The sequence below is a fragment of the Rhagoletis pomonella genome, unplaced genomic scaffold, assembly GCF_013731165.1.
Source record: "Rhagoletis pomonella isolate Grant_MI unplaced genomic scaffold, Rhpom_1.0 Rhpom_scaffold_00005, whole genome shotgun sequence".
Taxonomy (NCBI): domain Eukaryota; kingdom Metazoa; phylum Arthropoda; class Insecta; order Diptera; family Tephritidae; genus Rhagoletis; species Rhagoletis pomonella.
Genome location: NW_023458559.1, coordinates 2,631,729 through 2,644,005, shown reverse-complemented (window position 1 = coordinate 2,644,005; position 12,277 = coordinate 2,631,729). Strand labels below are relative to the sequence as shown.

The 12,277-nt window shown below is 35.2% G+C and overlaps 2 pseudogenes; both read left to right on the top strand.

The window, feature by feature from the left end:
* The window catches only part of LOC118739750, a 15,740-nt pseudogene extending 6,891 nt beyond the window's left edge, over positions 1-8,849 (top strand).
* A 710-nt stretch (positions 8,850-9,559) lies between these two features.
* On the top strand, positions 9,560-11,133 carry LOC118739749 (annotated as a pseudogene).
* The last annotated feature ends 1,144 nt before the right edge of the window (positions 11,134-12,277 follow it).

Here is a 12,277-nt window from a genome sequence, read left to right as displayed (position 1 = left end):
GAGCAAATACGAATGCAATAAGAAAAAGAAGAAGAATCGAACAGATGGGGCGAAATTGAAAGGTTTGTTTACAAAGTGCTTAATAAACCCCGAATTTACGGAATTATTTAATTTTAAATGGTAAACTGTTTAAAAGTAAAGAATGTGTACTTATTAAATGCAATGCAAATCGCTGAAAGAGTTAAAACACTGCAATCATTATAATGATTTGCATTTATTCAGTAATTAACTAACACTAGCACAATTAACCACTGCAAACCTCATTTCTTTCTTTAATTTATCACTTTTTTGTAAGTTTTCACAAAACAACGATCAAAATCTTACGAATTTGCAAATTTGTAAAGTTCCAATAACCTAAAATGTCACGAACCAGAAAATGTAAACAAAAGTATTGTGAGACGTCAGCGAATGGGTAGATACTCTCAAATCGACGAAGAGTGAATTAGCGGTCCGCGAATGGCGCGACCTTTATTTTCTGGATCATTAAAAATGATTGAATATAATTGTTATAAGGCCATAAAATAGGAAAAACAAATAACTTAAGGACGAGCACACCTAAAAGTTAAAATTCTAAAAATATAATTATTAGCAAAAACCAACAACCACATGATCTAGTGAATTGCAGCGAAATAGCTGCGCTTGATTGTGTTGGATTAACAAATGAAAAGTGGAAAAAAGCAACGACAATTTACAAGGCGAGCTTAGCACAGTGCGTAGGCAACTGGCTAATAGTGCACTTTAGCTTGACCAGGGCAAAAATTTATAAGTGATATCGATCGACGCGCCTTAACGCCAACAATAATAATCGAGCTCGGAAAATAAATTTTTATATTAATTAAAGAGTTATTCGCAAAAAAACTTACACTTTTCGCACTTTGATTTGATGCATTTCACGCAAATAAATGGAGTAAATGAACACAGCTTAACACGTATTCATTACCTTTTGTACATTTATGATGTATTAAGTAAAACATTTGCAAAAAATGGTTAATTTAATGGAACACATCAAGATAACCAACCGTTCAGCTATGGGAAAACTAAAAATGCAGACCGATAGTACTTTTTACGCTGATTTTATATAAATATTATTTGGCGTAATTGAAAAGTAAAGAAGATATAAGAGGTTAAATTTTTTTTTCGATATTTTAAAATATTAATATATTCTAAACTACGTAACCGATTGAAAAAGTAATGATGCTAAAATAAAGCCAATTAAGTTGATATAAAAAATTTGTATGCTTGTTTATACATTTAAGCCAAAAAAAAAAAAAAATAAATAAAAAGAAATGTTTTTTCATAAAATAACCTTTTTTAGAAAAAAGTGCATAATCAATGCTAAAGAAATATATATTACATAGAAAGTGCAAGTTCTTACCTTTAATTCAGTGGTCGGCGCTTCATACCACAATTGTGGAAGATCACCTCACACGTATTCTTACGTCTATCGTCTAGTCGTTGACTAGAGAGCAGCGAATCAACATCGTGTTTGGTTGTTGCGCTTTGTTTATTGTATGCGAAAATGCCTTGCGAGAAATATTACATGTTTAAAATGCCTTTGGTAACATACAATTCCTTTTTGTGTTATAAGTAATTTAAAAACCAAAGAATATGCTATTCAAAGACATTTTGATTCTTTTCATAAGGAAACATTTTGATGAAGAAGAAATACAACGACTTTTTAATGAAAAAAGTTATTTTCTTTTTTCAAAGAATTAAAGGGTGGTTGTTAAAGGTGAATATGTATGCGATTAAAATACATTTTTAATCATTTCATAATGATATGGACAATTTTGATGAACATGAATTTGAATTTTTTATTTAAATTTTCAATATTTGACGGGTGAATCCAAATGAATTTTGAAATTTTTTATTTGAGTTTTACTTCAATATTTTCATAACTCAAAAAACTAAAGACTCGAGAAAACCAGTTTAAAGTTTTGAATTTACATATGCTCTTAAGGGGAAAATTAATACATATTCAGCTTTATCATGAGTTTCTTTTTCTCCAAACGGATTCACTTTTTGTTCAGGTGAATTTACTATGCGCGGATGAACATTCTTCGGCTGATTTTGTTCTAGTGAGCTACTGGTAATCGTTATAGCTATGAAATTTTTATACATCGTAAGAAAGAGCATACTTAACCCGATTTTTGGGATTATGATAATTTTATAGTAAATGAGCGATGCACATATATGTGCATATATATCTGTTAAATATATGTATTTATATGCTTTTATTAAAGACCGATAAATTAAAAATCTTGTTTCACTTCTCGTAATTTCCTACTGGGTTGCTCATGCGGAGCAGTTCTCTTGTGCTCATCAACACAGACTCAGTTTAACATTTGCCGACCACTGCTTTAATTTGATATACTTATTTTATTATGATCTGCTTTTGATGTTTAAGAATTCAGTGATAAAGAAAATTAAAATCATTTACAAGCTAGCGGAAAGTGTGGTGATATCATAGTTTCTTTTGCCCAGAACTCCTTTCACTTTAAGCTGTTTCGCATTTTGTTTTACTTCGTATTTGAAATTAAACTTTGAAATAAAGATAAATATGAAGATGAAGAAACAAGTGGTAACGATGAAGACAAAAAAGGCAAAAGTGAAGATAAAGACGAAAATTGAGATAAAGGCGAAAATGGAGACAATGAGAAATACATAAGAATTAGGTTAACAGAGTTAAAATTTTCCGATAGGAATCGAAATAAAATTAGCCATAAAGGTTACTGAAATTTATCGAATCATCGAAGTTTATAATTATCGAAATTTATCCATGCTTATTAAGTTATCGCAACGTATTGAATTATTCAAACTGATCAATGTTTACTGAGTTGTGGAAATTTATAGACACAGAAACTTAGTTGTCCAAATTTACGGATAGTTATCGAGCTATAAAAACGTGTGGGATTAACGAAATTTGTCAAGTTAAAGAAATGTATCAAGTTATCGATATTTATTGAATTATCATTATTTATAGACTTAACGAAATTTATCGAGGTGTCGTAATGCATGCAGTTCTTTCAACTTACAGAGTTATCGATAATTATTGATCTACTGAAATTGGTTGGTTCAACGAAGCGAAGTTTATGGAATTTTCAAAATATATCGATTTATCGAAATGTCAAGGTTATATAAGCTTATCGATCTATCACTGCTTATCGAATTTAGACGTCTTAACAGAGTGTAACGAGTTATAAAAATGTTTAGATAGTTTTCGAAAAATGTGGAGATGTCAAAAGTAAAAATTTATAAAGGTATCCAAAGCTTTTACATTTTTGAGCTATCGAAATTTATCGAGCCATCGAATTTCACAGTTATCGAAATTGGTCGAGTTAGCGAATTTTGTTGAGTTATCGAATTTTAGTGTTCTTGAAATCCATCGAACTATCGATATGTATCAAATCATTGAAATTTATCGATAAACTTGAATGTATCGGGTCAATTCCAAGTCCTGCCGAAGTCTTCCAAAGACCTTCTCAGATAAAAAAAAAGATTAGTTACGTTTTAGCAGAAGATTTCCCGGTTAGTTAATTTGTACCGTATAAGTTTTGCTACGTGTTAAGTTATAAAACCTCTCCAAGGCTTCTAAAACTAGAAAAACTGTCGAATATCGACAGTAACTAGCACTCTAGTTATTATTATTCTCTTTCGTAAAAATATTCGTAGTTTACTTATGTTCTATATGTATGTTTATGTATAAAGAGGATTTTTTTATGTATAAACTTGCGTGGTGACGGCTGACTGGTTGTGCGCGCTTCTAGGAGAAGAATTTTATGTCGTACTTGATGCCTAGGTATTAAACGGTGGCGTGGTCTGCCAATCGTTGTGTAACTAGGACCGGTCGGTTCTTGTACTTCAGCTTCCAGTCCTTTCTTTTTTTGTTGAGCATTTTAATTTGAAGTTCTCCTGGAAATCCTTCATTTCGGCTTCGAGCTGCTGAACGCATGTGGGGAGCTCTCCCCTGACGGGATCGCTTTCGCTTATTTCACGCGTTTCGTCTTCGATGGTGTATTTGCTGCATTGTGGGCCGACGGTCGCCACGTCTTCGGTATTTGTTAATATTTTCAAAACGTGAAACGAGAAGATGGAGAGCGGATTTTGGTTTCGCCGCGGCGGGCTTCGGTTGTTTATGTGGTGGGTGGCTTTAGGTCCTGCAGGTGAGCGCGCGCTGCTTGTTTGTCGGGCCGCTCAAGAGTGATGAATTTCTCCGTGTTGGTAGATACGTATTTGGCGATTGTGTATGGGTCTGAGAATTTTGGTGCAAGCTTCTGTGCGTAGTTGTCGGTAGCAAAGGAGAGTGGGTGATATCTCTTTATGACCTTCTCTTCCACTTTAGGTTTCCACGGCCGTCTGCGTAGCTCGTAGTACTTTTTGTGCTGTTTGGCTGCCGCAGTGAGGTGCCCCTTTATCTCTGCCCATAACTCGGTGATGGCTGAAGCTGCTGCGGGGTGCTTTTCAGGTGGTGTCCCTTCGGAGCGTATCTGCTGTGGCGCCGCTAGATTCCACCCGAAGTTTATCTCCGCGGCGGAAGCTTGCGTGGATTCCTGCTGAGCCGTGTTCATAGTGAAGGCGATCTGGGGGATCTCCTGGTCCCAGGTGCGTTGATCTGTCTTTGACCGCTGAGCTATCTTCGTTTTGATCACCCGATTGGCTCCCTCGGTCGGGTTTTCGTGAGTGACGTATGCTGCGGTGATTTTATGTTCTATGTGATGTTCGCTGAGGAATGATGCTAGGGCTTTGCTCAGGTATTGCTTCTCATTGTCGCTGAGAAAGATGGCTGGGCAGCCGAACCTGTTAAATTACTCTCTCTTTGAGTGCTTTGATGATGTTTGTGGTGGTTACCTGGCGTACGGGGTCAAGTTCAACCCATTTGGAGAGCTTGTCGACCAGGACGAGGAGGCATGTGTTTCCTTGTTTGGAGCGTGGCAGCGGTCGGACGCATTCGGCCGTGATGATCTCCCATGCCCGTGAGCACTGCATGGTGGCCATCAATCCTGCCGGGCGTGTTTGTTCCACCTTATACTCGGCGCAGGGCAAGTACCTTGTAACGAACCCGGTTTATACGGTGTATAGCTGGGCTGTGGCTCAGTCGGATATTTGGCCCCCCTATTCAAACGTTTAAATAAATACGCGAATGATTCTTATTGTGACGCTTCTTTATTTCGCTCCTTCGCTGGCAGCGTTTGCACGTCACACCAATATAACGCATTTGCTTGGCAGCGTTTTTACGTCACACCAATATAACGTATTGCTTTGGCAGCATTTTCACGTCACATCATATCCCGTAACTACCTACTAAGCAACTTAGTTTTCACAACCGTTGCTTAGCCGTTCCAATCTGCATTTGCACGATCGACTGGAATATACGACTACTCTACCGGAAGGGATTTCTAATTACATTTGGTGCTCTATTTATACTGTCCTGCACGCAGGCAGACAGTTATCCTAACAATATTGTTGCTACTATTTCGCTTATTCCCTTTTGCTTGTTCATACCGCAGTACCTATGTACTCCAATGCCATAGCCAGTTCCAGTACTCCGTATTTGTAAGTAAGTATACATATATATATAACAATTCAATGTATGTATATGTACATATATTGTTGAGTTATGAATTACGAATAGGATCACGCATATGTACAACCCTTTGGAAGTATCGATTAGTCCGTTTTGTACACATCACTTGTTATTGTAACACACACTTCCCTAAGAAAAATAAAGAAAATGATTCTTTCTGATAAACAGCTTTTGAAGGAAAAACACGTGTTTCAATTTATTCGGTCCTTTAAGTTGATATCCAGATTCTCTTCACATTGCATTATAGGGCTTTCGCACGAGGCGATTTTTCAGGCAACTTTTAGTTGAAAGCAAAAATCGCCTCGTCCGAACGGCCTTTCAACTAATCGCTTTCAACAAAGTTGGTCGCCAGCCAACTTTGAGCTCGTTCAACTTTTTTCCCTTGCAACCCTGTGTTTGTTTACATTCTGTATCAGTGTTGGGAAATTAAATTGTTCCTTCAGTACGAAATCTATACAAAAAATTTACTTTTCGGCTATAAATTGTATACACTTTTTAATTCGCTCATATATTTTCTTAGTACATTCCCTTCAAGACCAATGATTTTATGGTATTTTTGAGAAAGTTTTATTGTTTATGTACATACGTTTACGTATTTTACACTTTTACAAATTGATTCCACGTGCACATGTATTGCATTTAACGCAAATATGTATGCACACATTTTCAGGTATACATCTTAACAAAAAGCATATTTAAGTTATTATTAATGGATAAAAGAGACATTTTCTTTGGATTCAGTACTAAAATTTGACATTTTAATAGAATTTTAAGTGCTTATCAAAACTTTACGACAAGATTTGACCATTTATCTTAATATTATTCAATTTTAATTATTTTTTGTAAAAATACGCTTTATATTTTAAGAAAAGCCGTACAAATCCAAGGTTCAAACTTTGTGCAACATTAAAAAAACCAACACACTTTCGTAAAAATTTCGATCTATTTAATTCGATTTCCTAGATTTATTTTGAGTGTGTGGTTTTTTAGCCCATTAAATTTTAATATAACTAAGTTTTTTAAGATTTCTTTGATGAAGGTGTTGCTAATTTCCTCCATATAAAAAAATCAGCGAACACACTTCGTATGGAAGAAAATGGCTGACATCGTCGACAAAACAAAATTGCCAAGTTCAACGGTAAGTCCCAGCTACTTTAAACTTGCACTTTATTATACTAAAATTGAATGGGCTAAAAACTAAAGAATATTAATAAAGCTCGAAATTTTTACGACAGTATGTTGGTTTTTGGATGTTTCGCAAAGATTTAATCTTGGGTTTACACAGTTTTTCTTAAAGAATACATTATAGTTTCTAACCAGATAATTAAAATTAAAGAATAATAAAATAAATAGTAAAACCTTGTCAATATGTGAGTGCCGTAAAGGTATTATATTTAAGAAAATCTCTTCTTATAACTAACGAAGACTTTGTTTCTATATGAAGCTGACTTTGACATTTTGTTTTAATAAAACTTAGTATCGAAAAGTTTCTTTAAAAATTTGGCTAGGCTATGTTATACTGGTTCGTTCAAGCCATTTTTCAAAACTTACAAAGGTAAATACGAACAGGCGAACTGTGAATTTTCAGAGCTATATATTTTTAGTATTCATTACAAAATTTTACTAAAAAGTACTGCGTAGTAGGAAAGTATATTGTAAATGAAATTGTATCAAACAAGTACAATTGTACCAAAAATGCCAACACTGTTCTGTATACATACTTTTTTTTCTTTTTTACTTTTTTACTCTTATTTTATCTTTCAGCTTCGCTAAAAGCACTTCTACCAACGCTTGGCTTATCAAATTTACGCCAATTGATAAAATTTTGCGATTTAAATTCATTTTCAATAATGTAAATAACGATTCGTGTTGAATCCAAAATCGCCTCGTCTGAATAGGGATGGCAACTTTTTCACTTTCAACTTCTCATTCAACTACGTATTCAACTTTTGTTGCCTGTAAAATCGCCGCGTGCGAATGCCCTATTAAAGAAGCGATCCGACATTTCATCATCAACGTATTCACCTGGTTGCCAACCTGGACAGTGGTCCTCCGAGCCGGATCATCTTTATTTGCGAAACATAAGAAATTTCAATACCGACTCCATTTCGAGGGTGTCGTCATTAACCTCAAATCTCGTGCCATGCTGCATTACATCGATCACACTACGTGTATGGATAGTGTTGAATACATACAGTGCCAAAGAAATACGAGCGTTTCATCGCAAATCTTACCGTCCCACTCAAACCGTTCAAGAGGAGCAATTAATGAAAATATAACGTATTAAACAAAACAAGCTTTCGTCGCTTAAAGCGCAGGCAGCAACATAAATCAGTTGAGAAGAGTCACGTATTCTAGAGGTAAGTGGTTTTAAACATATTCTGTTGGCAAGAATTTTCATTAGGATGTCTGACGACGATTCAGTGGCTGATAAACCAGTCAACATTAGTCCCTGCAAACATTTAATACAAACCATGGAACTTTGGTTCGCTTGAGGTTATCTCGCGAGGATGACTATTTCAAAAATTATATTTTTGGGGCTTTTCTATCTGAGCATGCAGATACCATCGATCATATCGAAACTGTATTTGATCGACTATTCCCCGACCGCCATGTAACAACAACCACTCACTCGACTTGTACCCCACCTTCTTCAACAGCCGAAACCACTAACACAATCATACGAGAATTTCACACAGATTCCTCATTTAGGCCTCCTGAATTAAAAATCAAAAAATTTGATGGTGCGCCTACAGAATGGCCAACATTTTATGCATCATTCCAGACAATTCACACGAATTCGAAACTTTCAAAACATTAGAAATTCGTGTATCTCAAGTAATTTTTAACTCCAAACGTAACCTCATCCATTGCCCATTTATATGTTACAGATAACACCTATGATGAAGCCTTGGAAGACTTTAAAGATCGCTATAGCAATGACCAAGTTTTATTCACTGCGTTCATGAAGAAATTTATGAACTTGCCAATGCATTCCCAACGGGAATCTGCTATTGAATTGAAGTCGTTGCACGACTCTGTGCACGCATGTGTGGTTCAGCTGAAAAATCTGAAGTGCTATACCGACGAAAACTCAGAGTTTTTCGCATTTCATTTACTTGAAAAACTTTCACCAGCTACGCGTCTCGATTTCGAAAGGCATCGTAAAGAACCGAAGAAAGTTGCAAAACTTCAACCCTTGCTGGATTTTATTAAATCGACTTTTCTCATTGCTGATGCTGCTTTTCTGTGCTTTTCATTTTGATTTCCATTTCACAAAAATAACTTAAATCAAAAATTTTCTAAATTAACAAAGTTAAAAAATGAAGCAAGTATAATAAAAAGTATGAACCCTACACACGGTATCTGTAAAAATAATGTTATTAATAAGAAAGAAGAGTTTAGTATAAACACTTTTACCTCCAATTCACTACTACGTCTGATAAACACATGGCTCGGGTGGAGGTGGCACGGCCAAATGCAACTTGATACAAACAAACGTATCTGGTGGCCGGAAAAATAAAAAAGCAAGAGTCTGTAAAAAAATAATGTCATTAGCATGGCACAATAAACAGGTAGAAGCATGGTAGCAAATACAACAACTGCATGTATTTTTTTGCTGCTTGAGAAACATAAAGTGTCAAAAATGAAATGCCAAACATGCCGATGTAAACAGAGTTTGACAATTCACAAAGCAAGCAAAATGGACCCCAACGCAAAAAAGTGAGTATAAAAGATTCAATATTGTATTAATAAACTTTTAAAAAGACATTTTAACGTCTTATATTGTCAATTAGATGCAGAATATGACTAACAACTTTACTAAATTATAATTGTTTCATTACTTTTAGATATGAGCAATGTGGAGCAATAACAAGAAATGCGGCCACCAAAGGTTTTTGGGCAAAGAAATTTATATTTTAATAAATGGAAATACGTGCGAAAGTTATGGCGAATACGATTTTGTGTGACAAAATGGTAATTTCAAACGATTATAAAGGTTTCAAGCTGTGCGATTATTCAATGAAGGGCATACATATTTCGTGGCATTGAGTGGGTGTAGAGACCTTGAGCATAAAGCAAACAAATGTTTTGTTGGCGTAGATAACAATTAGCAACAATTGTTAATAATTGACTAATTGCAAGAAATCCGTTATTTCTACTTGTATCTTCAAAATCAAGATAAAGTCAACCAAGTGTTACAAATATAGTGAATTGAAATAAGCTTGTATTTACATAAATTCAACCATGGCACAACTATGCCATGTATGCAACTAACTTTTTAATTTTTTGTCAAAAGCTTTCGTCGCAGTCCATGTATAATAGTCAAGATGTTAATGGATATACCCCACTACACCACGCATGTCTGAATGGCCACATCAACAACGTGCGTCTTTTATTGGCTCATAATGCTGTACCAGACATGCCAGACATAAGAGGCTCAACTCCATTGTATTTAGCAGCATGAGCAGGTTATGATGAGATAGTTAAACAATTATTACTGCAAACACCCAAAGCAGCTAATCAAAATGCGCAGGTTTGAGACAAAACTTTCTTAATTTTCTTCAAAAGTTAATCTGATTTCATTGCAGATTATTGATCATGAAACTCCACTGCATTGTGCCGCACAACACGGCCACAACACTGTTTTAGCCATTTTGCTTGCCTACGATGCGGACCCCACTGTCCGCAACAATAGTTTTCAAACTGCACTAGATCTAGCAGCGCAATTTCGTCATCAACAAATCTCTTTACTCTAACATGTTTGCACTTAGCTAGTCGTAATGGACACAAAAAAGTAGTACAAGCGCTACTAGCCGCTTGAGTGTACGTTAACATTATTACGAATTCGGGAACTGCTCTGCAGGAAGCAGCACTTTGCGGCAAAAAAGCGGTGGTCAATGTTCCATTGGAAGCTGGTATCAATCCCTATGCTACCGATGGTGCAGGTAACACAGCGCTTGATTTGCTTAAAGACTATCCACTTCACGTTAACTATGAAATTGTGTGCGCAATAAAAGGTAAAAATTGATATAATTCTTTTTCATCTAAAAACTTTCAAACATATACATATATATATTATTAGATTTTTATAAAGACGCTTCGAATGGCACTCATTTCAAACCAATTAACGAGCTTAGCGATCCGGATGATCATGAACGCAGCGACAAGTTTTGGGCAGTTTCCAGTGAAACAAGCTGTATCTAGTTTTGCTCTCACCACAAACAACACAAGAACTATAACAACGGGATCTTGGATGGGCTATATCAACCACTACAATTGGCGTGCTCCTAAATTGGGTTCACTATTTTCTCTTGGCGCCCATACTGGTATTACGTGGCTACGATATGGTTCTTTATCTGATAGCGGCAGTTGGTTGTGATAGAATTTACACGCAATATTGAAAGGAATTAGCGCATCTATTTCTACTACTAATAATATACTTTCAGCTACCTCTGCATCGCGATTGCTGTAACGGCGTCAACTTTCAGCCCAGCTTACCAATACTAAAAGGAAGTATAATCGGTTTGTTAAAGTTTTTTCGTCCCTTAAAAGGGCCTTTAATGTGTAAAAAATTTGATCAGTTTGTTGATATTTTTGCGGCCCTTAAAGGGCCTTTAATATGTAAAAAATTTGATCAATTTGTTGATATTTTTGAGGCCCTTAAAAGGGCCTTTAATATGTAAAGAAATTCGATCAATTTGTTGATATTTTTGCGGCCCTTAAAAGGGTCTTTAAAATGTTAAATGTATTTGCCTGAAAATAAATAAATTTATATTTAGATTTGAAATTGGTAATTGTTGAAAAGGTATTTGAGCGTTAAGTTAACCAAAGTTTGTATTATTGAAAAAATTTCATACTTATTCTTAAGGTCTGATTATGAAATGTATAGTATATGTATATGTAGGTACATACAATATGTATAGAAATAGTTGTGCGAAGTATGCATAATAAGAGCATAATAAATTGTTTCCCTTCAGTTTCACTCACCAAACTAATACTATGAGTACCTTTAGCCGTGCTTTGAAGATAATTTCTGAAATGAAAATATGGACAAAAATAAGTTCAAATGGTTTGAACTTAAATATTTAAATACTTACCAATACCAATTCAAAGAGTAATTTTACTTAATTTTTTGTAGCGTGTCACGTTTTGCTTCGCCTTGCGCACTTTTAGCTGCTTGTTTAAGTGTCACACTCTGAAGAATATCCGGCATTTAAAAAAGAATTGCTTGACGCTGTCCAGAAGGTCTACCTGCGCCGCTCTGTTTAGTAAGCGCTCTTTAAGATTTTTGCAGTGCGATATTTCCTCCAAGGAATCATGTTCGGTCTGGGCAACATTCAAAGCGTCGACGACTTCCGGCTCGACGACTTCCTGCTCCCCAAAAGAACGACAACACTATCCTAATAAGGCTAGTTTTTGAAAAAAAGCAGTTTAAATGGAATTTTTTCATATATTTTTTTATAAAAACCAATTTTTATCAGAAATTAGAAATGCAAGGCACAAGGAATGCAGACCAAAAGAAAGGTGTATTAATTTCCTTCAAAACTATATATCAACTTTTATAGACGCTTTACTTGTTTTTGAGATATTACGGTTTTTCAAAAAGCAAACTTCGATCTTTGACATTCGATATCTCGCTTAATTTTAATTTCTGCAAGTAAATTTTAGTACCGTATAATCAGCTCAAAA